Source organism: Schistocerca americana, chromosome 4, assembly GCF_021461395.2.
Source record: "Schistocerca americana isolate TAMUIC-IGC-003095 chromosome 4, iqSchAmer2.1, whole genome shotgun sequence".
Classification (NCBI taxonomy): domain Eukaryota; kingdom Metazoa; phylum Arthropoda; class Insecta; order Orthoptera; family Acrididae; genus Schistocerca; species Schistocerca americana.
The window spans coordinates 738428743-738451634 of NC_060122.1; the positions used below are offsets into that span (position 1 = coordinate 738428743).

General features: G+C 46.2%; 1 protein-coding gene and 1 non-coding gene across 3 annotated transcripts in view; one reads left to right on the top strand and one right to left on the bottom strand.

Annotated features, from left to right (window-relative positions):
- The window catches only part of LOC124612947 (Na(+)/H(+) exchanger beta-like), a 1149910-nt gene extending 1136977 nt beyond the window's left edge, over positions 1–12933 (bottom strand). The window contains exon 1 of one of the 2 annotated variants that reach the window (XM_047141462.1): positions 12912–12933. The gene's annotated coding sequence lies outside the window, so the exon portion shown is untranslated. The remainder of the gene's footprint in view (positions 1–12911) is intronic. The other variant, XM_047141460.1, reaches the window with a different exon arrangement.
- Positions 8662–8735, top strand: Trnai-uau. The gene has a single exon. It is a non-coding gene; the product is annotated as a tRNA-Ile (tRNA).
- Positions 12934–22892: the final 9959 nt, after the last annotated feature.

Genomic DNA, 22892 nt, shown 5'->3' on the forward strand with positions numbered 1-22892 from the left:
TTACGAAGTAAATAACTATTCTTTATTGATCTATAACCATTTTCCACGCAAAAATGATTACGTGGATTTTCTTTACTTACAGCGCCAACTGCCAAGAATCAAAACAAATGTTTAAGATAAAATGTACGTAGTTTTTTATGTAGAGTCTAATTCTGCAATAAAAAGTGGGCGTTCCCATTTGAAATCTTAAAGTTGCCTTCCGTCCCACCCCTAGGGGGCTGGGGTGGCGGGCTAATTTTAGCACCAGCAGATGTCCCCCTCGAAAATAATTAACTTTGGATTCTATACGTTTTTTCGTATGAAGCTTAGATTTCGAGTTATTCTGGTTTGTCAACTTAAAATTTGCACCCTGTATATTCCCTGTATATACTAGTAGTAAGAGAGGTGGTTTCATTTGCATACAAGCCTGCAACACTTCATGTATTAATTTCGCAGTTTTTATATGGATTTAACGTTCTTTTACATGAATGACGACGACGCCTGTACACACGGAATACATAAACATGATTGACCTGAGGAGAGTGACCTCTTAAAAAGGACGTTGCACTGGAGGACTTCGTAGTGAGCTACCTCTTGAAAATTGCATAACAGGCCGAAAGGTCGATGCGCGAATCAGACGAGAACTTCCACCGTCATACCTTAGCGAAAGGTCATGATGACAACACGAGAAAATTCTGGTGCTACGTAAAATCAGGAACAGGGTCGAATACTTCTATTCAGTCACTCGTCGACCAGTCTGGTACAGCAATAGAAGACAGCGATAGGATAGCAGAAGTTTTAAATTTCGCGGTTACGAAATAATTCCCGCAGGACGGTCGAACAGACATACCGGCGTTTTGACCGTTGCATAGACTCTCATATGGGTGACATCCCTGGCGCAGAGAAGCAACTGAAAGAGTTGAAAAGTAATAGTTTGCCACATCGGGGTGGAATCCAAGTTACTGATAGACGTGTTCGGCATTGTCCCCTTCCTTAGCTTGCGAATCTCATGCCCAGCGCAGTGTACAGAAGGACTGGGAAAAAGCACACAAGAAGGATAAAAGAACAGATTACCAACATTACAGACGAATATCCTAAACATCGGTTTGCGGCAGAATTCTTGAACATATTCGAAGTTCGAATATAATAAATTCGGAAAGGATTTTAAAAAAGCATCATTCGTGCGAAGCTCAGCTTGCCGTTTTCTCTCATGGTAGCCAACGAACCATGGTTAAAGGGCAACAGGCAGAATCCACACTCCTGGATTTCCGGAAAGCGTTTTACACGGTTCCCCACTGCAGATTGTTAACAAACGTCCGGTCATGCGGCATAGATTCCCAGATATGTGAGTTGCTTGAGGACTTCTTAAGTAAAGAACACAGTGCATTGTCCTGGACGGCGAGTGTTCGTCAGAGACCAGGGTATAGTCAGGAAGTGTGGTAGGACCACTGCTATTCTCTGTATACATAAATGATCTGACGGATAAGGTAGCAGTAATCTGGAACTGTTTGTTGGTGAAGCTGTAGTATACGGGGGAAGTATCGTCGTTGAGTGATTGTATAAGGATACAGCATGAGTTAGAATTTCTATTCCTCGTGATGAATGGCAGCTTGCTCTAAATGTAGAAAAATGTAAGTTAATGCAGATAAGTAGGACAAACAATCCTGTGATGCTCGAATACAATATTAGTGGTGTGGCGCTTGACACAGACATGATTATTAAATGTCTAGGCGAAGCGATATGAAATGGAACGGGCACTTAGGGACTGTGGTTGGGAAGGCGAATGGTCGGCTTCGGTTTATTGGTCTCACCTGTGGAGGAGACAATGTATAGAACACTAGTGCTACCCATTTTTAAGTACTGATCGAGAATTTGGGATTCCCGCCAGGTCACATCAAAGGAAAGCAATAAAGCAATGCAGAGGTGCTCGAACGTTTGGGATCCCTATCAGGTCGGATTGAGGGAGGACATAGAAGCAATTCAGACGCGGGCTGCTAGATTTGTTACTGGTAGGTTTGATCATCACGCGAGTGTTACGGAAATGCTTCAGGAACTCGGGTGGAAGTCTCTAGAGGAAAGGAGGCGTTCTTTTCGTGAATGGCTACTGAGGAAATTTAGAGAACCAGCATTTGAGGCTGACTGCAGTACGATTTTACTGCTGCGAACTTACATTTCGCGGAAAGACCACAAAGATAAGATAAGAGAGATTAGGGCTCGTACAGAGGCATATAGGCAGTCATTTTTCCCTCGTTCTGTTTGGGAGTGGAACAAGGAGAGTAGATGCTAGTTGTGGTACGAGGTACCCTCCGCCACGCACCGTATGGTGGATTGCGGAGTGTGTATGTAGATGTAGAGATGTGCTGCTAGATTTGTTACGGGTTCGATCAACACGCGAGTAGGTTACTACGAAGATGCTTCTTGAACTGGGATGTGAATTCCTTGAGGTTAGACGACGTTCTCTTCGCTAAGCGCTATTGAGAAAATTTAGAGAACCAGCATTTACTGCTCATTGCAGAGCTATTGTACTGCTGCCAACGTATTTTACGCAGAATGACCTTGAAGACACCAGAAATTAGGGCTTGTACAGAGGCAAATAGACAGCTGTTTTTCCCTCGTTCCATTCACGAGTGGAACAAGGGACAAATTACCCTCCCCTGAACCTTACGGACGCTTGTGGAATATGTATGTATATGTAGATAAAATCGCGGTGGCGGTGGGTAAATACATTCAACTAACAAATCCAGTAGTGCTTCGCAATTGCTAAATATATATGGGAATTCGATGTTCTTCCTAAACTCCTTCCTCCTCGTCTCTCTGCCATCCCTTCCTGCCCCCACTCCTTGCCTATCACCTTCTCCTCCCACCTGTCTCTGTGCATCACCCCCTCTCCCACTGTGTGCGTCGCCTCTCCCCCCCACCCCCCTCTCTGAGTCCACCTCCTCCTACCTCTCTATGTGCGTTATCTATTTCCCCCAGTTTCTGTGGATACGATTACAAAATATAGGACGACTCAGATACCGTAGTAGTATTCTAATCATAAGCCGATATGCCATAAATACAACTTTTCCCTTTTCCGTAAAACCGTCGGCGACGATGATAACAAAGCAGCAGGTTGTTTCATGTACAATTTGTGTTTGAGAATGTATATGTAAGTAGAAAGAAGAATGCGAGAGAAACAATGTGTGCAATTGTTTACATGGTCTCCTATCTAAGTTGAATCTTTCTTCAAGAAAGAAATCGGTACAACACATTCTCACACCGCAGCACAGCGTTTCCCTTCTCGCTGTCGGTTTCAAAAGAAAATTTGTACATTATCGTTTAAAAAGAAACATGCTGCCTGTGGTTATCCGAATGTTCATTAACCTGTAGAGTAGTAATTAGAAATAAACTAATCATAATCTGCTCGACAATTCGGGAAACAATGGCTCCTTGGTGCCTGTGGTTGTTCGAATGTTCATTAACCTGTAGAGTAATAATTAGAAACAAATTGATCATAATCTGCTCGACAATTCGGGAGACAATGGCTCCTTTCTTAGAGTAATGGTTAGAAATAAGTTGATCATGAACTACTGGCAACAATGGATCATGTTTTATGCACTGTGTTCGGAAATATCCGTTACAAACACCAGGACTTGTAGAGGGGAGTGAATACATAAATTTTGAATAGGACCCATGCTCGGAAACGTTATGGTGGGGCGTGCTTACGTCGGACGGACTGACGTCATTTGTCGTCTGTCCTACTTCTCTGACCTAGTTCGGTCCTCATTCACGTGTCTTGAGTGTTAAAGCAACATCGTTGAGCACATGTTTGCAGAATATTCCAACATGATCCAATTGTATGGCGGAGCTCACGGTAATGGAACAGCTGCCCGTCACACTTATCATGATCGTTATGCACAACGTCTGACTCCACCGCGTATCCTTTTCGCCAAATTACGCGACGGCTTCGAAAGAGGGGTACCGTTAGCAGGCTTGACTGTGATGCTCCAAGGATACGCCGCACACTCGAGTTGGGAGAGACTGTACTGCATCATGTTGAAGAGCACGCTTCAAGGAGTACACGAGCAATCGCGCGTGCACTGGACATTGCTCCCAGCACCGTCTGTTATGTTGTGGATGACCAATAACAACAACCAAACCAGCTCCAACACTCCATACCACCTCTAACACTCACAGACTCGTGAATTAGGCTCGAATCTGGTGAGAGAGGTAAGACAGACGTCAAATGACATAGCCAATCCGACGTAAGCACCTTCCCAACACGACCACCCTGTTGTAAACCTACCTAGCAAACATGCTTTCAAATGGCTTCCTATTCAAAACATTGTGTACTCGCTCCCGTCTGCAGGTCCTCTAACGGGAATATCCGAACTCCCTGTATACGCATATATATCTATACATTTGTATATGTTGATCACCATATCATGTAACAATTTGAAACAAATTGATCAAGTACTTTTCGAGATTTCTGGTAACAAAGTTAAACAATAACTTGTCCTTATACAGAGTGATTTTTTTCACCGCTTACAAACTCTACAGATTGATCGACGAGAGGATACAGAACAAAAAAGGTCAAACAAACTTATCTCTGGAAATCCATCGTTTCCTTGTTAGAGAGCATTCATACTTTGTTACGGAGACTGCGGTCTAATATGCGCTGTACCATGCAGTCACAGTTACAGAATGCATGGTTTCCTTGGAGAGGGTGATACTGTTCCTCATACATCGAGCCCTAGCGCCCTCTCCTGCCATAGTCTTTGGTAATGTTGTGTTCGATTCACTTCTGTAGCTGACTGACCTAGAAGTGGATGTGATACAGCGTTGTACACACTGGTTCCGTATTCGAATCGAGAGCTTGTCGACAAGGTTTTATACTTACAGAAAGGCAAATGACAACGGGAGGCCGGCAGGAAGGTTGTATCAGGAGACCTATCCCCACCGTCAAAAGAATTTAATGTTTGCAACAGTGTTTCGCCGTTTGTCTGAGACAGGATCGTTTCAGGAACCAGGTTCAAATGGTTCAAATGGCTCTGAGCACTATGGGACTTAATATCGGAGGTCCCCTATAACTTAGAACATCCATGCTCGAGGCAGGATTCGAACCTGCGACCGTAGCGGTCACGCGGTTCCAGACTGAAGCGCCTAGAACCGCTCGGCCACACCGGCCGGCTCGGAACCAAGAAATCATGAAGGACGTACCCGAAATGTTCGGACACCAGACTTGGAGGAAAATGTGATTAACACTGAGGAAGACGATCGCCGTGTCCCGCCAGTACAGGGTAAGCCAGACGACCATGTGGAAAATTCTCCATGACGATAGTTCCTAGCCTTATCACTTACAGAGTGTGCATATCTTAATAGCGACAGACTTCCCATGTCGGGAGCAGTTTAGTCACTGGTTTCTTCGCTAGGCAATCATGATTCCAGGATCTGTGTCATCCATCCTATTCACAGATGACACCACCTTCAAGCGGAGTGGTATCTCCAACTTTTATAATGGTCATCTGTGGGACAGTATGCAGGACCCCCATAGTATGGTGGCAGCGAATCATCAACATCGGTGCAGCCGGAAAGTGTGGGCCGGGATAATTGGTGACCATATTTTGCGACCAGTCTTCCTTCCACGTCGCTTAACAAGCCCGAACTATCGGCCTTTCTTGCGACTGACTTTGCCTCCCCTGCTGGAAGAAGTGCCGCTGATGATTCTAAGGGTTATGTGACGGCTACATGTGATGCTCCAGCCCATTTCGTCGTTAACGTCCGGACTCATCTCAATCACGTCTTCCCTGGTCGATGGGTCGGACGAGGGGGTCAAGTTGCATGGTCTGCTCGTTCACTGGATCCCCACCCGTGGGATTTCTGGTTATGGGGCCATCTCAAAAGTATTGTGTATGCAGAGCCCATTCCAGATGTGGAGACATTGGAGCAGCGTATTCATGCAGCCACCGACACTGATCGGGTGCAGCCTGCCCGATGTGAAGGTGTGAGACAGCAGATTCTACGGCGGGTAGCGCATCCGTTGAGGCACATGGAAACAATTTTCAACACATACTGTAGCTGTGGCTGCATGGTACAGTGCGTATTAATTAGACCGCAGCCTCTTGTAACCATGTATGATTGAATAAATGGTCTCTAGCATGGAAACCATATATTTCCAGACATAAGTTCATTAGAATTTTTTTGTTTCGTATCCTCTCATCGATCAATCCCTACAGTTTGAAAACGCTGGAAAAAATCACCCTGTATATTCAAATAACAGTCCCGCTGGAAAATGCTGTTCTTTTTAAAATGTTGCCGGATTATGGATCACAACAAACAGAAAAACTATCACCAGCATCAGTATTCGCTGTATATTGTGATAGAACCTGCGTAAAAACGCTTTAGTAGACACCTGATGATAGAACGTGTTGCTGAAGCACGTCCTACCTGTATTAAAAGTCAATAAGGGAAGTGAATGAGGTAGAGTGTTTCTTTGATGGTCTGATGAAATGCACACCGTGGTGACAAAGTCTTCGGATAGCGATATCCACATATACAAATGGTGGTAGTATCACATACACGATATATAAAAGGGTACTGCATTGGTGGCACTGCCATTTGCACTCAGATGATTCATGTGAAAATGTTTCTGACGTGATTGTGGCAGCACGACGCGAATTAATAAACTTTGAATGCGAAATGTTAGTTGGAGCTAGACGCATGGGACATTCCATTTCGAAAATCGTTAGGGAATTTAACATTCCACGATCCATAGTGTCAAGAGCGTGCCGAAAATACCAAATTCCAAGCCTTGCCTTTCACCACAGACAACACAGTGTCCAACAGCTCTCACTTAGCGACCGAGAACAGAGGCGTTTGCAAAGTCACAGCCAGCACACAAACAGCACTGCTTCAAATAACCGTAGAAATCCATGTAGGACGTACGACGAACATACCCGCTAGGACAGCGCGGCGTAATTTGGCGTTGATGGACTGTGGCAGCAGACGACCGAAGCGAGTGCCGGCCGCTGTGGCCGAGCGGTTCTAGGCGCTTCAGTCTGGAACCGCGCTGCTGCTACGGTCGCAGGTTCGAATCCTGCCTCAGGCATGGTTGTGTGTGATGTGCTTAGGTTAGTTAGGTTTAAGTAGTTCTAAGTTCTAGGAGACTGATGACCTCAGATGTTGAGTCCCATAGTGCTCAGAGCCATTTGAACCATTTAAACTGAAGCGAATGCCTATGCTGATAGCACGACATAGCGTACAGCCCCTCTCGTGGGTTGGTGACCATATCGGTTGGGCCCCAGGTTGCTGGAAATGCGTGGCCTGGTCAGACAAGTCCCGTTTTAGTAAGAGCTGATGGTAGTATGCGAGTGTGGCGCAGACCCCACAAAGCCACGGACCCAAGTTGTCATTCAAGGCACTGTGCAAGCTGTTGGTCGCTCCATAATAGAGTTGGCTGCGTCTACAAGGAATGCATTGACTCCTTTGGTCCAACTGTACGAATCATTGACTGGAATGGATGTGTTTGGCTACGTAGACCATTTGTGGCCATTCATGGACTTCATGTTCCCAAACAATCGAGGGATTTTTTTATGGATGACAATGCGTCATGTCACTGGGCCACAATTGTTGGCGCTTGGTTCGAAAAATATTCTGGCCAATTTGAACAAATGATTTGGCCACCAGTACCACCCAACGTGAGTCCAAAAAAATGGTTCAAAAATGGCTCTGAGCACTATGGGACTTAACATCTGTGGTCATGAGTCTCCTAGAACTTAGAACTACTTAAACCTACCTAACCTAAGGACATCACACACAGCCATGACCGAGGCAGGATTCGATCCTGCGACCGTAGCGGTCCCATCGAACATTTATGGGACACAATCGAGACGGCACTTCGCACCCAAAATCCTGCACCGGCAACACTTCCGCAATTATGGTCGGCTATAGACGCAGCATGTCTCAATATTTCTGCTAGGGACTTCCAACGTCTTGTTCAGTCCATGCCTTGTCGAGCTGCTGCACCACGTCAGACAAAAGGAGGCCCCAAACGATATTAGGAAGTGTCGTAAACTTTATTCACTTCACTGGATGTGGTACATACATATTTATAGAAATATGTATAATCTACATGCATCTGAATGTTCATAGAGTACCGGCACGAATTTGTAGTACGTCGGTTAAGAACTATTCGAGATTTTTTGTAACAACGTTTCCCCTTTATATATTATGCATATATGTGGATGTGAATCACGGACGTTGCCGTTGGTGGAGAGGCTTGTGTGCGTCAGCGGTGCAGATAGCCGTACCGTAGGTGCAGCCACAACGGAGGGGTATCTGTTGAGAGGCCAGATAACCGTGTGGTTCCTGAAGAGGGGAGTAGGCTTTTCAGTAGTCGCCTGATCTGGCCTTTGTAACATCAACCAAAATGGCCTTGTAAAGACAGCAACTGTTCTCGAAAGAACAGAATACTGTTGATGACCGTGCAGCTTTTCCCTGGAATAAATGATGACTAACTGAAACCCTCAGCTGCCGACAGGTTGATATACCTTACGGGAATCGCCAAAGCGTGCGCGAGTAATGAGTGAATGGTCGAATGTCTGTAAGGTACATTACATATGTAGAATTGTGGACAGTTCGGAATGTGAGTCTCACGGGAAGCGTCCAAAGGATAAGTCCCTGCAGTCGCGCTATTCATCTGTGTCCTCGGTGGCTCAGATGGATAGAGCGTCTGCCATATAAGCAGGAGATCCCGGGTTCGAGTCCCGGTCGGGGCGCACATTTTCAGCTGTCCACATCGAGGTATATCAACAACACCTGTCGGCAGCTGAGGGTTTCAGTTAGTCATAATTCAAAATGGCCTTGCTGTGCTTGTACTTCGAACAGCTGAAAGCAAGGGGAAACTTCAGCCATAATTTTTCCCGAGGGCATGCAGCTCTACTGTATGGTTAAATGATGATGGCATCCTCTTGGGTAAAATAGTCCTCCATTCGGGTGGAAACTACTCAGGAGGATGTCGTTATCAGAGGAAACAAAACTGCGTCTCTATGGATCGGAGTGTGGATTTTCAGATCCCTTGATCGGGCAGGTAGGTTAGAAAATTTAGAAATGGAAGTGGATAGGTTAAAGTTAGATACAGTGAGAATTAGCGGAGTTTGGTGGCAGGAGGAACAGGACTTCCTGTCAGGTGACTGCAGGGTTATAAATACAAAATAAATAGGGACTGCGCAGGAGTAGGTTTAATAATGAATAAGAAAATAGGGATGAGGGTAAGCAACTGTAAAGAGCATAGTGTATGCATTAATGTAGCCAAGGTAGATACGAAGCCCACACCCACCGCAACAGTACATGTCTGTCTGAAGCTCGCTCTGCAGATGAGGAAGAGATTGCAGAAATATATAATGAGATAAAAGAAATTATTCAGATAGTTTAAGGAGACGAAAATTTAATACCCATGAGGTACTGGAAATCAATAGTAGGAAAAGAAAGAGAAGGAAAAATAGTAGGTGAATATGGACAGAGGAAGCCGCTTGGTAGAATTTTGCTCAGAGCATAACTTAACCATAACTAACACTTGGAATAAGAATCATCGCCGCGCGGGATTAGTCGAGCGGTCTGAGGCGCTGCAGTCATGGACTGTGCGACTGGTCCCGGCGGGGGTCGAGTCCTCCCTCGGGTGTGTTTGTCCTTAGGATAATTTAAGTTAAGTTTTGTGTAAGCTTAGGGACTGATGACCTTCGCAGTGAAGTTCCATAAGATTTCACACACATTTGAACAATCATGAAAGAAGGTTGTGTACGTGGAAGAGGCGTGGAGACACTGGAAGGTTCCAGATAGATAATACAATGGTAAGACAGAGATTTAGGAAGCAGGCTTTAGTTGTAAGACATTTCCAGGGCCAGATGTGGACTCTGGCCACAATCTATTGGTTATGAACTGCAGATTAAAACTAAAGAAACTGCAAAAAGATAGGAATTTAAGGAGATGGGATCTCGATAAACTGAAAAAAGCAGAGGCTGTAGAGAGCTTCAGAGAGAGCATTAGGGAATGATTGACAAGAACGGGGGAAAAATACAGTAGAAGAAAATGGGTAGCTTTGAGAGATAAAATAGAGAAGGCAGCAGAAGATCAAACTGGTGAAAAGACAAGGGCTAGTAGAAATCATTGGGTAACAGATTAGGTATTGAATTTAATTGATGAAAGAAGGAAATATAAAAATGCAGTAAATGAAGCAGGTGAAAAGGAATACAAACGTCAAACGTCTCAAAAATGAGATAGACAGGAAGTGCAAAATGGCTAGGCAGGGATGGATAGATACAAAGGTAAGGATTGAGAAGTATGTATCACTAGGAGAAATATAGATAACGCCTACAAGAATATTATAGAAGCCTTTGGAGAAAAGAGGACCGCCTATATGAATATCAAGAGCTCAGATTGAAAACCAGTCCTAAGAAAAGAAGGAAAAGCTAAAGGGTGGAAGGAATATGTAGAGAGCCTATCAAGGGAGATGTACTTTGGGGCAGTATTATAGAAATGGAAGAGGACATAAATGGAGATGAGATGGGAGATACGACACTGAAAGAGCAAGGTCGAAACGAGGCCCTGGGAGTAAACGAGTTTCCGTTAGAACTGTTGACAGCCTTGGGGGAACCATCCATGACAAAACTCTTCCATGTTTTGAGTAAGAGGTATGGGACAGACGAAATACCGCCAGACTTCAAGAAGTATATAACAATTCCAGTGGAAGCAGGTGCTGACAGGTGTGAATATTACCGAACTATCAGTTTAATAAGTCATGGTGGCACAATACTAACACAAATTCTTTACAGAAGACTGGAAAAACTGATAGAAACCGACCTAAGGGAAGATCAGTCTTGATTCCAGAGAAATGTAGGAACATGCGAGACAAAACTGACCCTATGACTTCTTCTAGAATATAGGTTAAGGAAAGGCAAATCTACGTTTATAGCATTTTTAGATTCAAAGAATGACAATGTTAACTGGAATACTCTCTTTCAAATTCTAAAGGTGGCAGAGGTAAAATACAGGGAGCAAAAGATTATTTACAATTTGTACAGAAACTAGGTGGCAGTTAAAAGAGTCGTGGGGCAAGAGAGAGAGCAGTGGTTGACAAGGGAGTGAGGCAGTTTTGTAGCCTATCCACGATGTTATTCAACCTGTGTATTGAGCAAGTAGTAAAGGAAACAAAAGAAAAATTTGGTGTAAGAGTTAAAGTCGAGGGAGAAGAAATAAAAATGTTGAGTTTTGCAGATGACATTGTAATTCTATCAGAAACGGCAAAGGACTTGGAAGAGCAGTTGAAAGAAATGGACAGCATCTTGAAAGGAGGACATAAGATGAACACCAACAAAAGCAAAAGGAGGATAATGGAATGTAGTCGAACTAAATCAGGTGTTTCTGAGGGGAATTAGATTAGGAAATGAGACACTTAAAGTAGTAGATGAGATTTGCTATTTGGGCAGCAAGATAGCTGATGATCGATGTAGAGAGGTTATAAAATGTAGACTGGGAATGGCAAGGAAAGCGTTTATGAAGAGTTCTGATTTGAGTGCAAGGAACTCTTTTTCTGAAAGTATTTGTATGGAGTGTAGGGTATAAGTGAAACATGGATGAAAAACAGTTTAGACTAGAAGAGAATTGGAGCTTTTGAATCGTGGTGCTGTAGAAGGAGGCTGAAGATTATATGGGCAGACCACGTAATAAGTAGGTACTGAATAAAACTGGGGAGGAGAGGAGTCTATGCCGCAACTTGATTAAAAGAAGGGATCAGTTAATCACGAGTTAAGTGTTCGAGGGAAGTGTGTGTGTGTGTATGTGTGTGTGTGTGTGTATGTGTGTGTGTGTGTGTGTGAGAGAGAGAGAGAGAGAGAGAGAGAGAAGGGGGGTAAAGTCGTAGAGAGAGACTAGATATGAATATAGTGAGCAGATTCAGAAGGATGTAGGTTTCAGTAGTTAGTCGGGGACGAAGAGGATTACACAGGATAGAGTAGAATGGAGAGCTGCATCGATCCAGTCTTTGGACTGAAGACACTTACAGCAAACAACATTTGGATATTATATATATTAAAAAGGTGTATAGCCTATGTCTGTCCATACGTTCATTACAGTATCATACAAAAATTTTAAGTAAATTGATCAATTACTTTTCGAGATATCTACGTTTAAGTCTACATCGATACTGCGAAATTCACCCTACAGCGCCTGGCGGAGATTACTCAGTATCACCACTAGTCATTTCCTTTCCTGTTCCACTCGCAAATGGAACGAGGAAAAAACGACTGTCCATGCGCCACCTAACTTCTAGTATGTTAACTTCGTGGTCCTCACGCACAATGTATGTTGGAGGGAGCAGAATCGTTCTGCAGTCAGCTTCAACAGCTGGTTCTCTAAATTTTCTCGATAGCCTTCCTCGAAAAGAACGTCGGCTTCCCTCCAGAGATTCCCGTTTATTTTCCCGAAGCAAATCTGTAACACATGCATGTTGTTCGAACCTACCAGTAACTAGCAGCCTATCTCTGAATTGCTTCAATGTCTTCCTTTAATCCGACCTGGTACGGGTCCCAAACACTCGAGCAGAACTCAAGAATCGGTCGCAGTAACGTTCTAGATGCGATCTCCTTTACTACTGTGTAGTAATATATGCAACAGTCGCTCCGAAAAATGCTCTTCTTTCTAAGACATTGTGTGGTTATGGATGCAAGTACACAGAGTAAAAATTTCACCAAAATCAATATTAGATATTTATTGTGATATAAAAATACTGTACAAGGCACCTGATGATAACACAGTGTAACCGAAACACGTCCTACCTGCCTCACCTGTCAATAAGAGAAGGGAATTAGGGAGAATGTTTCGTCGTCTGTCAGATTTAATGAGAGCCCGCAGTGTAAGGCGAGAGGCAGCGCCGGAGTATAAACAAGACGCAGTCCTACCTGTTGCGCGCACTGCGGTATCGACGCGGGGCGGCGTCGGCGTCGCGGCGTCGCGTAGGCGTCGCGTTCAGCTGTGCGGCGCGTTCGCCACTGGCGCGTTTCGCCGTGCGGTGCCGTGCCTTGCCCTGGCGCGCCGCTGCTCCGCTTCCACTGTGAGAGGCGGGGCTCTTACACAACAGCCGTGGGCCGCGCCGGCTCGGCTACCACCACACCGCCCCGAGCGCCGCGGCCCGCTGCCGCCTGACAATGCGCATTGGGAACTGCGCCGGCCAATTTGCGTAGCCATTCACCTACTCTGCGCCGCCGGTAGCGTGCGCCGCGCCGTTCCTAGCTGAGTTCATTTTTCCTCCAGCTTCTTCACCGGCTTCGCCGCTCGACACGTGGGCTCTCCTCAAGGCCTTCTGAGGTTCCGCAACCGAGAAGTTCATCTTGACCCTTAACCCTTTGGTACCAGTGGTTTCTGCCCGAAGACACCATGTTATTAACTCTGTTTTTCAGTACTAGTGCCTTTAACATGAATCTACCGAAGCTGTTGGAAGACAGAGGCATCTAGTGGTACGAATATAGTGCACAATCATGTTACACACTTCTAGAAGTTTTAGAGGGGACTTAGTAGGTCAAGTTTCACATAGGAACCCATGTTCGGAAACGCAATCCAGCGGCACTAGAGACCATCAAAGTTGCAAGCGCCGGCGCCTGTACAAGTATACAGGTTGATTCCGTGATGATGTTACAAGCTTTCAGGGATGATGTAGAAAGACAAATGTATCAATTTGAGGTACTGGTTCCTGTACCAGAAACGAACGAGTCGAAAGTTACTAGCGAAAATTATTCTGATGCTTCGGACAGCGGAGTAGTACCGTGTAGGGTAGACACCTTTCAGAGGTGGTAGTACGGATCAAAACAAAAAATGTCTAGCAAAATGCATACCTTAAGAGCTAAGAGCACTTGATCAGTAGAGGATATATATGTCACAGTAGCAAAGACAAACAAATGTTAATAGCTCCTCAGGTATACATTTTAGAGCCAATGTTCACTAGACATTTTTTCGTTGTTCTCGTCCACACCACCACCTCGGAAAGTTCCTTGCCCTACAATCTTAGCAAAAACAGCACCGGTACACGTATTGTCCTGTCAGAGGTATCAGAACGGTTTTCACTTTCAACTCTCGACTCGCTCGTCTCCGGTACAGGGACCCTTACCTCAAATTCATACATATATCCTTCTCCATAATCCTTGAATCTTTGTAACATCATCGTGGAAAGAGCCTGTATACAGGGTGGTCAATTGATCGTGACCGGGCCAAATATCTCCCGAAATAAGCGTCAAACGAAAAAACTACAAAGAACGAAACTCGTCTAGCTTGAAGGGGGAAACCAGATGGCTCTATGGTTGGCCCGCTAGATGGCGCTGCCATAGGTCAAACGGATATTAACTGCGTTTTTTTTAAATAGGAACCAACCGCAGCGGTCGCGCGTTTTCAGACTGTAGCGCCTAGAACCGCTCGGCCACTCCGGCCGATTCAGGTGGAGTCCCCAACTCCTCACGTGCCGTTATGCTACTGTGTGCGGCCCCAGACGCACTTCCTACAATAAAAAAAAAATACTGAACAGCCAAAGAAACTGGCCTAATATCATGTAGGGCCCCCGCGAGCACGCATAATTGCCGCAACACGACGTGGCATGAACTCGAATAACGTCTGAAGCACTGCTGGAGGGAACTGACACCATGAATCCTGCAGGACTGCCCGTAAATCCGTAAGAATACGAGGCGATTGAGAACAGCACGTTGCAAGGCATCCCAGATATGCTCAATAACGTTCATGTCTGTGGAGTGTGGTGGCCAGTGAAAGTGTTTAAACTCAGAAGAGTGTACCTGGAACCACTCTGTAGCAATTCTGGACGTGTTGGATGTTGCATTGTACTGTTGAAATTGACCAAGTCCGTCGGAATGCACAATGGACATGAGTGGATGCAGGTGATCAGACAGCAAGCTTTCGTACGTATCAACTATCAGAGTCGTATCTAGATGAATCAGGGTCCCATATCACTCTAACTGCTCACGCACCACACAGTAACATAGCTTCCACCACCATGATGAGTTCCCTACTGACAAGCAGGGTCCGTGGATTCATGAGGTTGTCTCCATATCCGTACGCGTCCATCCGCTCGAAACAATTTGAAACGAGACTCGTCCGACCAGGCAACATTCTTCCAATCAACAACAGTTCAATGTCGGTGTTGACGGGCCCAGGCGAGGCGTAAAGCTTTGTGTCGTGCAGTCATCAAGGGTACACGAGTTGTCCTTGAGTTCTGAAAGCCCATATCGACATTGTTTCGTTGAATTGTTCGCACACTGACGCTTGTTGGTGGCAGAGCACTGAAATCTGCAGCAGTGTGTGGAAGGGTTGCATTTCTGTCACGTTGAACGATTCTCTTCAGTCGTCGTTGGTCCCGTTCTTGCAGGATCTTTCTCCAGCCTCAGCGATGTCGGAGATTTGATGTTTTACCCGACTGCTGATATTCACAGTACACTCGTGAAATGGTTGTGAGAGAAAATCCCCGCTTCATCGCTACCTCGGAGATCCTGTGTCCCATCGCCCGTGCTCCGACTATAACACCACGTTCAAACTCACTTAAATCTTGATAACCTACCACTGCAGCAGCAGTAACCGATCTAACAACTACATCAGACACTTGTTGTCCTGTATAGGCGTTGCCGACCGCAGCGCCGTATTCTGCCTGTTGACATATCTCTGTATTTGAATATGGATGCCTATAACAGTTTCTTTGGCGATTCAGTGTATGTAGATACTCGTCTCTCTGCAAATCTGCAACCTTTGCCCTTCCCGTCAGAACAGTGTGCGAAGCCTAACAAATTTTCCAGTATTTACGACAAACAAGTCTGTACATGGGAACAGGGCGACACTTGTTTCTCATTTTATTATGCACTTATCGCATTGGCGGATACATTTAACTTTGTGTTGACACTGAAACTTCCTGGCAGATTAAAACTGTGTGCCGGACCGAGACTCGAACTCGGGACCTTTGCCTTTCACGGGCAAATGTTCTACCAACAGAGCTACCCAAGCACGACTCACGCCTCGTCCCCGCAGCTTTACTTCTGCCAGAACCTCGTCCTCTACCTTCCAAACTTTACAGAAGCTCTCCTGCGAACCTTGCAGAACTAGCATTCCTGAAAGAAAGGATATTGCGGAGACATGGCTTAGCCACAGCCTGGGGGATGTTTCCAGAATGAGACTTTGACTATGTAGCGGAGTGTGCGCTGAAATGAAACTTCCTGGCAGATTAAAACTGTGCCACTACCGCCGAGAAACATAATCGTCATGATTTGGTGCACGTGGTCGCAACCAGTGTTCGACACTCCTTGACTGCCATGGTGGGCCGGTCGGAGTGGCCGTGCAGTTCTAGGCGCTACAGTCTGGAACCGCGAGACCGCTACGGTCGCAGGTTCGAATCCTTCCTCGGGCATGGATGTGCGTGATGTTCTTAGGTTGGTTAGGTTTATCTAATTCTAAGTTCTAGGGGGCTGTTGACCTGAGAAGTTGAGTCCCATAGTGCTGAGAGCCATTTTTGAACTGCCATGGTGGCTTGCAAGAGTTCCGCAGGAACCTTGGTTGCCCACGTGAATATTCCGTAGAGCATAACGGAGCGGCCTCCATCTTATCTCCATTGCGGTTTACAGGTGTCAAAGAGCTCAAGGAGCTTTTCTCCTGGAAGACGACGGATTCGCGCCCTCCCATCCGAGGTATGAAGAAGGTACCGGGACTCATCAGACCAGGCAACGCTCTGCTAGTGCGCCAAAGTCCAGTGCCGAAGCTCACGTGCCTATTTGAGTCATAGTCGCCGATGCCGCGGTATTAACATTGTCACACGCAATGGTCGCCAGCTGCGGAGGCCCATCGTTAAGAGTGTTCAGTGCACTGTGTGTTGAGAGACACTTGTACTCCGCCCAGCATTAAAGTCTGGTGTTATTTTCGCCACAGTTCGCCAAATGCCCTGTTTCACAACTTTTTCCCAGCCAACGATGTTTGACATCTGTAATGAGGGTTGGCCGCCCAAACCCACGATGTCTTGACGTGGTTCCACCTTCGTTTCGCCACATCTTGAAGGGAATCACCACAGCACTCCTCGAACACCCGACAAGTCATGCAGTTTCCGAAATTCTCGTCCCGAGACTCTGTGCCATCACAATCCGCCCTCGGTGAAACTGAGCTAGGTCGCGCGCCTTCCCCATTCAACACACGGACAGCATGCCCACTGATACTGCACTAATGGCCATTAAAATTGCCACACCAAGAAGGAATGCAGATGATAAACGGGTATTCATTGGACAAATATATTATACTAGAACTGACATGTGATTACATTTTCACGCAATTTGGGTGCATAGATCCTGAGGAATCAGTACCCAGAACAACCACCTCTGGCCGTAATAACGGCCTTGATACGCCTGGGCATTGAGTCAAACAGAGCTTGGATGGCGTGTACAGGTACAGCTGCCCATGCAGCTTCAGCACGATACCACAGTTCATCAAGAGTAGTGACTGGCGTATTGTGACGAGCCAGTTGCTCGGCCACCATTGACCAGACGGTTTCAACTGGTGGGAGATCTGGAGAATGTGCTGGCCAGGGCAGCAGTCGAACATTTTCTGAATCCAGAAAGGCCCGTACAGGTCCTGCAACATCCGGTCGTGCATTATCCTGCTGAAACGTAGGGTTTCGCGGGGATCGAATGAAGGGTACAGCCACGAGTCGTAACACGTCTGAAATGTAACGTCCACTGTTCAAAGTGCCTTCAATGCGAAGAAGAGGTGACCGAGACATGTAACCAATGGCACCCCGTACCATCACGCCTGGTGATACACCAGTATGGCGATGACGAGTACACGCTTCCAATGTGTGTTCACCGCGATGTCACCAAACACGGATGCGACCATCATGATGCTGTAAACAGAACCTGGATTCATCCGAAAAAATGATGTTTGGCCATTCGTGCACCCAGGTTCGTCGTTGAGTACACCATCGCAGGCGCTCCTGTCTGTGATGCAGCGTCAAGGGTAACGGCAGCCATGGTCTCCGAGCTGATAGTCCATGCTGCTGCAAACGTCGTCGAACTGTTCGTTCAGATGGTTGTTGTCTTGCAAACGTCCCCATCTGTTGACTCAGGGATCGAGACGTGGCTGCAGGATCGGTTACAGCCATGCGGATAAGATGCCTGTCATCTCGATTGCTAGTGACACGAGGCCGTTGGGATCCAGCACGGCGTTCCGTATTACCCTCCTGAACCCACCGATTCCATATTCTGCTAACAGTCATTGAATCTCGACCAACGTGAGCAGCAATGCGATAGGCTAGAATCCGACCTTTATCAAAGTTGGAAACGGGATGGTACGCATTTCTCCTCCTTACACGAGGCATCACAACAACGTTTCACCAGGCAATGACTGTCAATTGCTGTTTGTGTATGAGAAATTGGTTGGAAACTTTCCTCATGACAGCACGTTGTAGCTGTCGCCACCGGCGCCAACCTTTTGTGAATGCTCTGAAAAGCTAATCATTTGCATATCACAGCATCTTCTTCCTGTCGGTTAAATTTCGCGTCTGTAGCACGTCGTGGTGTAGCAATTTTAATGGCCAGTAGTGTGCATGGACCGTGCAAGTGTCTGACTAGCAGCCATTCCACGCGAGATGTCGCTGCTATTGTTTGGATGGGTTTGTATCGGTGGTAGGTCGGTGATCATAGTGTACTGGCTGATCAGTGTACTTTAATCATGGCAGCATGAAAACGACCTTTTGGGCGTCAGATAAATCGCTCCCTCTCCGGAACAACGACTGCACTGTTTTTCGCGCCCCTCCCCCCCCCCCCCCCCCATCCCCAGATACGCTTAATATGTCCTTCATTGCTTGTGCTGCAACCTGCCCTCTGTGAGTGGTTATTGCAGGTTGAAGTCGAATATAGGCAGTGGTCACATTAAGGTGACTGGGCCGTGTTTATTAGCCACATCTTTAGTGGACTAACAGTTCAAATTTATCGAGAATTAAGAACAGACGTCCGTGTTTTTTGAAAATGAACTTAAAGTTCCTTTTTACTTAGTGACTGGAATAGTGCTTCAGGTGATAGAAAGCATTTGAGTTTTGTGAGGAGTATCACTTTCACAGTCGAAGATTTAACGCTCGTTACTGTGTGCTTGAGGAGTAGTGTCTCTGGATTGTTACAACGACAGATCAACAGCTACCCTTACACTGTCTGAAACACAAGTTTCATAGTTCATAATAAAATAATAACTATTAAACCCTTAAAGATTCATCAGTATAAAGGACCTACAGGACCAGTACGAATTTAGATTTCGGACAGCTGCAGCGGCACGCATCTCTCGTGCAGTTAATTAAGAAAGAAGTCGAAGCACGCAGCTGCCACCGGTGTAGCGTACCCACTGCAGATCGTAAATTTGTTAATGAAAGAAAGTGTCGGGAGTATCAGTTGTACAAGGTGACCAGCAGTTGATTACAGTTAGTAGGTCCAAATGGATTAAGGCTGGGGAAGTCAGGTAGAGACGAACAGACTGAAACGTTCCTTTCGCCTGCGCCTAAGAACTTCGGTGGCGTTGCGCGAAATTACACATGCGACCGTGGCCAGGGTGCAGTCCCTCTCGTCGATTACCGGCGCACGAGACAAGCACCATTAAACCTCTCATTACTTCACTGTCAATAATTAAAGCCCTTTATCAAACCGTACAAAGAAAGATTCTCGGGGTTAGACAACTGGACTGGAATACATCACCGCGTACATTTCGTGCATCACCTCCATCTGGGTACTAGCAACGTCCACCGATGACCTCCTCTACTTGGGACCACACGTGTTGTGTTAACAGCAGACCAGCAAACGTAATAAACGCTATCCCGTATTGGCTATACATCCGGGGGCAGGCAACATCATATGCCATGACAGGAAAGCACTATATTTTGCTGCAGGTATTCATTATGAATGTCCTTGTGTTGCCATGTTTTCCTTGACTATGAAGTAACACCTACAAACATGTTACAGTATTAAATAAATAAGCTAAGAAATGCACTACTGGCCATTAAAATTGCTACACGAAGAAGAAATGCAGATGATAAACGGGTATTCATTGGACAAATATATTACACTAGAACTGACATGTGATAACATTTTCACGCAGTTTGGGTGCATAGATCCTGAGAAATCAGTACCCAGAACAACCACCTCTGGCCGTAATAGCGGCCTTGATACGACTGGGCATTGAGTCAAACAGAGCTCGGATCACGTGTACAGCTAGAGCTGCCCATGCAACTTCAGCACGATACCACAGTTCATCAAGAGTAGTGACTGGCGTATTGTGACGAGCCAGTTACTCGGCCACCATTGACCAGACGTTTTCAGTTGGTGCGAGATCTGGAGAATGTGCTGTCCAGGGCAGCAGTCGAACATTTTCTGCATCCATAAAGACCCGTACAGGACCTGCAACATGAGGTCGTGCATTATCCTGCTGAAATGTAGGGTTTCGCAGGGATCGAATGAAGGGTACAGCCACGGGTCGTAACACATCTAAAATGTAACGACCACTGTTCAAAGTGCCGTCAGCGCGAACAAGAGGTGACCGAGACGTGTAACCAATGGCACCCCATACCATCACGCCGAGTGATACGTCAGTATGGCGATGACGAACACACGCTTCCAACGTGCGTTCACCGCGATGTCGCCAAACACCGATGCGATCATCATGATGCTGTAAACAGAACCTGGATTCATTCGAAAAAATGACGTTTTGCCATTCGTGCACCCAGGTTCGTCGTTGAGTACACCATCGCAGGCGCTCCTGTCTGTGATGCAGCGTCAAGGGTAACCGCAGCCATGGTCTCCGAGCTGATAGTCCATGCTGCTGCAAACGTCATCGAACTGTTCGTGCAGACGGTTGTTGTCTTGCAAATGTCCACATCTGTTGACTCAGGGATCGAGACGTGGCTGCACGATAAGATGCCTGTCATTTCGACTGCTAGTGATACGAGGCCGTATTACCCTCCTGAATGCACCGACTCCATATTCTGCTAACAGTCATTGGATCTCGACCAACGCGAGCAGCAATGTCGCGATAGGATAAACCGCAGTCGCGATAGGCTACAATCCGACCTTTACCAAAGTCGGAAACGTGGTGGTACGCATTTCTCCTCCTTACACGAGGCATCACAACGACGTTTCACCATGCAACTCGGGTTAACTGCTGTTTGTGTACGATTAATCGGTTGGAAACTTTCCTCATGTCAGCACGTTGTAGGTGTCGCCACCGGCGCCAACGTTGTGTGAATGCTCTGAAAAGCTAATCGTTTGCATATAGCAGCATCTTCTTTCTGTCGGTTAAATTTCGCGTCTGTAGCACGTCCCCTTCGTAGTATAGCAATGTTAATGGCCAGTAGTGAAAATAAATAAGCTACAAAATAATTATTGTGATTGGTAAGCCGTTTCTGAAAAACTTGCTTATACACGGTCCAGTTACATTCAGTGACCATGCCCTACGTTCTACGTCAACGTGTAACAGGCACTCGCAGACAACCAGGTGGCAGCACTAGCAGTGGAGGGTATGAAACAGTGCAGTCTTTGTAATGCGGAAACGGACCGCCTTATCTGACCTTTAAAAGGGCATAGTCATTGGCTTTCGGGGCAAAGGGTGAAAGCATTTGCGAAACGGTTAAGTTTGTGCCTCCGTAACTAAATTATACGGAGAATGGAAAAAATGGCGCCTTTCAAAAACGACGGCGAGGCAACTGTGGTGCTGTGGTGCACCATGGGCCATAGATGACAGGTGAACGACAACTGCGGAGACCCGTACGGACGAATAGACATGCAACTGTTGACGAAGTGGCCGCTCAAATGAACCAAGAGACTGTCAAAAATGTCTCCTCACCACCGTTCAGCGAGCGTTGCTGCATATGGGACTAGGCAGCAGGTGTCTAGTTCGCGCGTCCGTCCTGACTGCTGTTCATTGGCGATGAGGGCTGGAATTAGCTCTCCAGAAGCGCAACTGGACGTCCACTGAGTGGCGACAGGTGGCGTTTTCACCGGGCGGGTTGCCATTGTCGTGTACGGCGTAAAACGTCTGAAAGCAAACCTTCTGCAACAATCGGCGGAAGGGTCCGGAACGGATGAGGGAGCCTTATGGTTTGGGAATGTTTTCGTTGCATTCCCTGGATGATACGGTCATTCTGAAAGGCACAATGCAGCAACACAACTATGCATCTATCCTTGAGGATCATGTCCACTACTACAAGCAGCTTGTTTTTCTTTTTTCATCATGACGGCATCTACCAGCAGGACAATGCAACGTGTCACAGAGCTCGCAGAGTACGTGCATGGTTCAAAGAGGAGTAGAGGAGTGCAGGGCGACTCGCAGACCTGTTTGAGCCTTGGATCCTCACCGAGAACCCTAGAGCAGCTTGGCTCGACACGGAGTTGGCTTGGCTCCACATTCCTGTCGATCCCTTCCAGAACCCCCCTGACTCTTTCCCTGCATGTGTCTCAGCTGTCTATTCTGCAAAATGTAGTTATTCAGGCTTTTGACAGCTGGTCACATTACTGTGACTAGCCAGTGTAGAATAAAATAGATATCCTACTTCTTTTCGAAAGTGCAGTGCCTCAGTTTCTCTAAAATCATAGTGAAATACATGCGCGTAACACGTCACGGAGCAGTAGAGGAATGCAGGGCGACTCGCATATGGCACAACAGCTGTTTTGTCGTACCGAAAATTTAATATACGTATATTACCAAGAGGAGGCCGGAAAAGTTGGGTCACGGATCTACATGATACTTCCTACAGATGTTCGTCATTAGAAACAATGGACACCTACTTTGGCTTTTGCCTAAACGATCCGTAGTTTTTAAGAAGACTGACGTATAATTTTTTTTCGTAACTCATACTGACTAAATGCAGTTGCCGAGCGCAT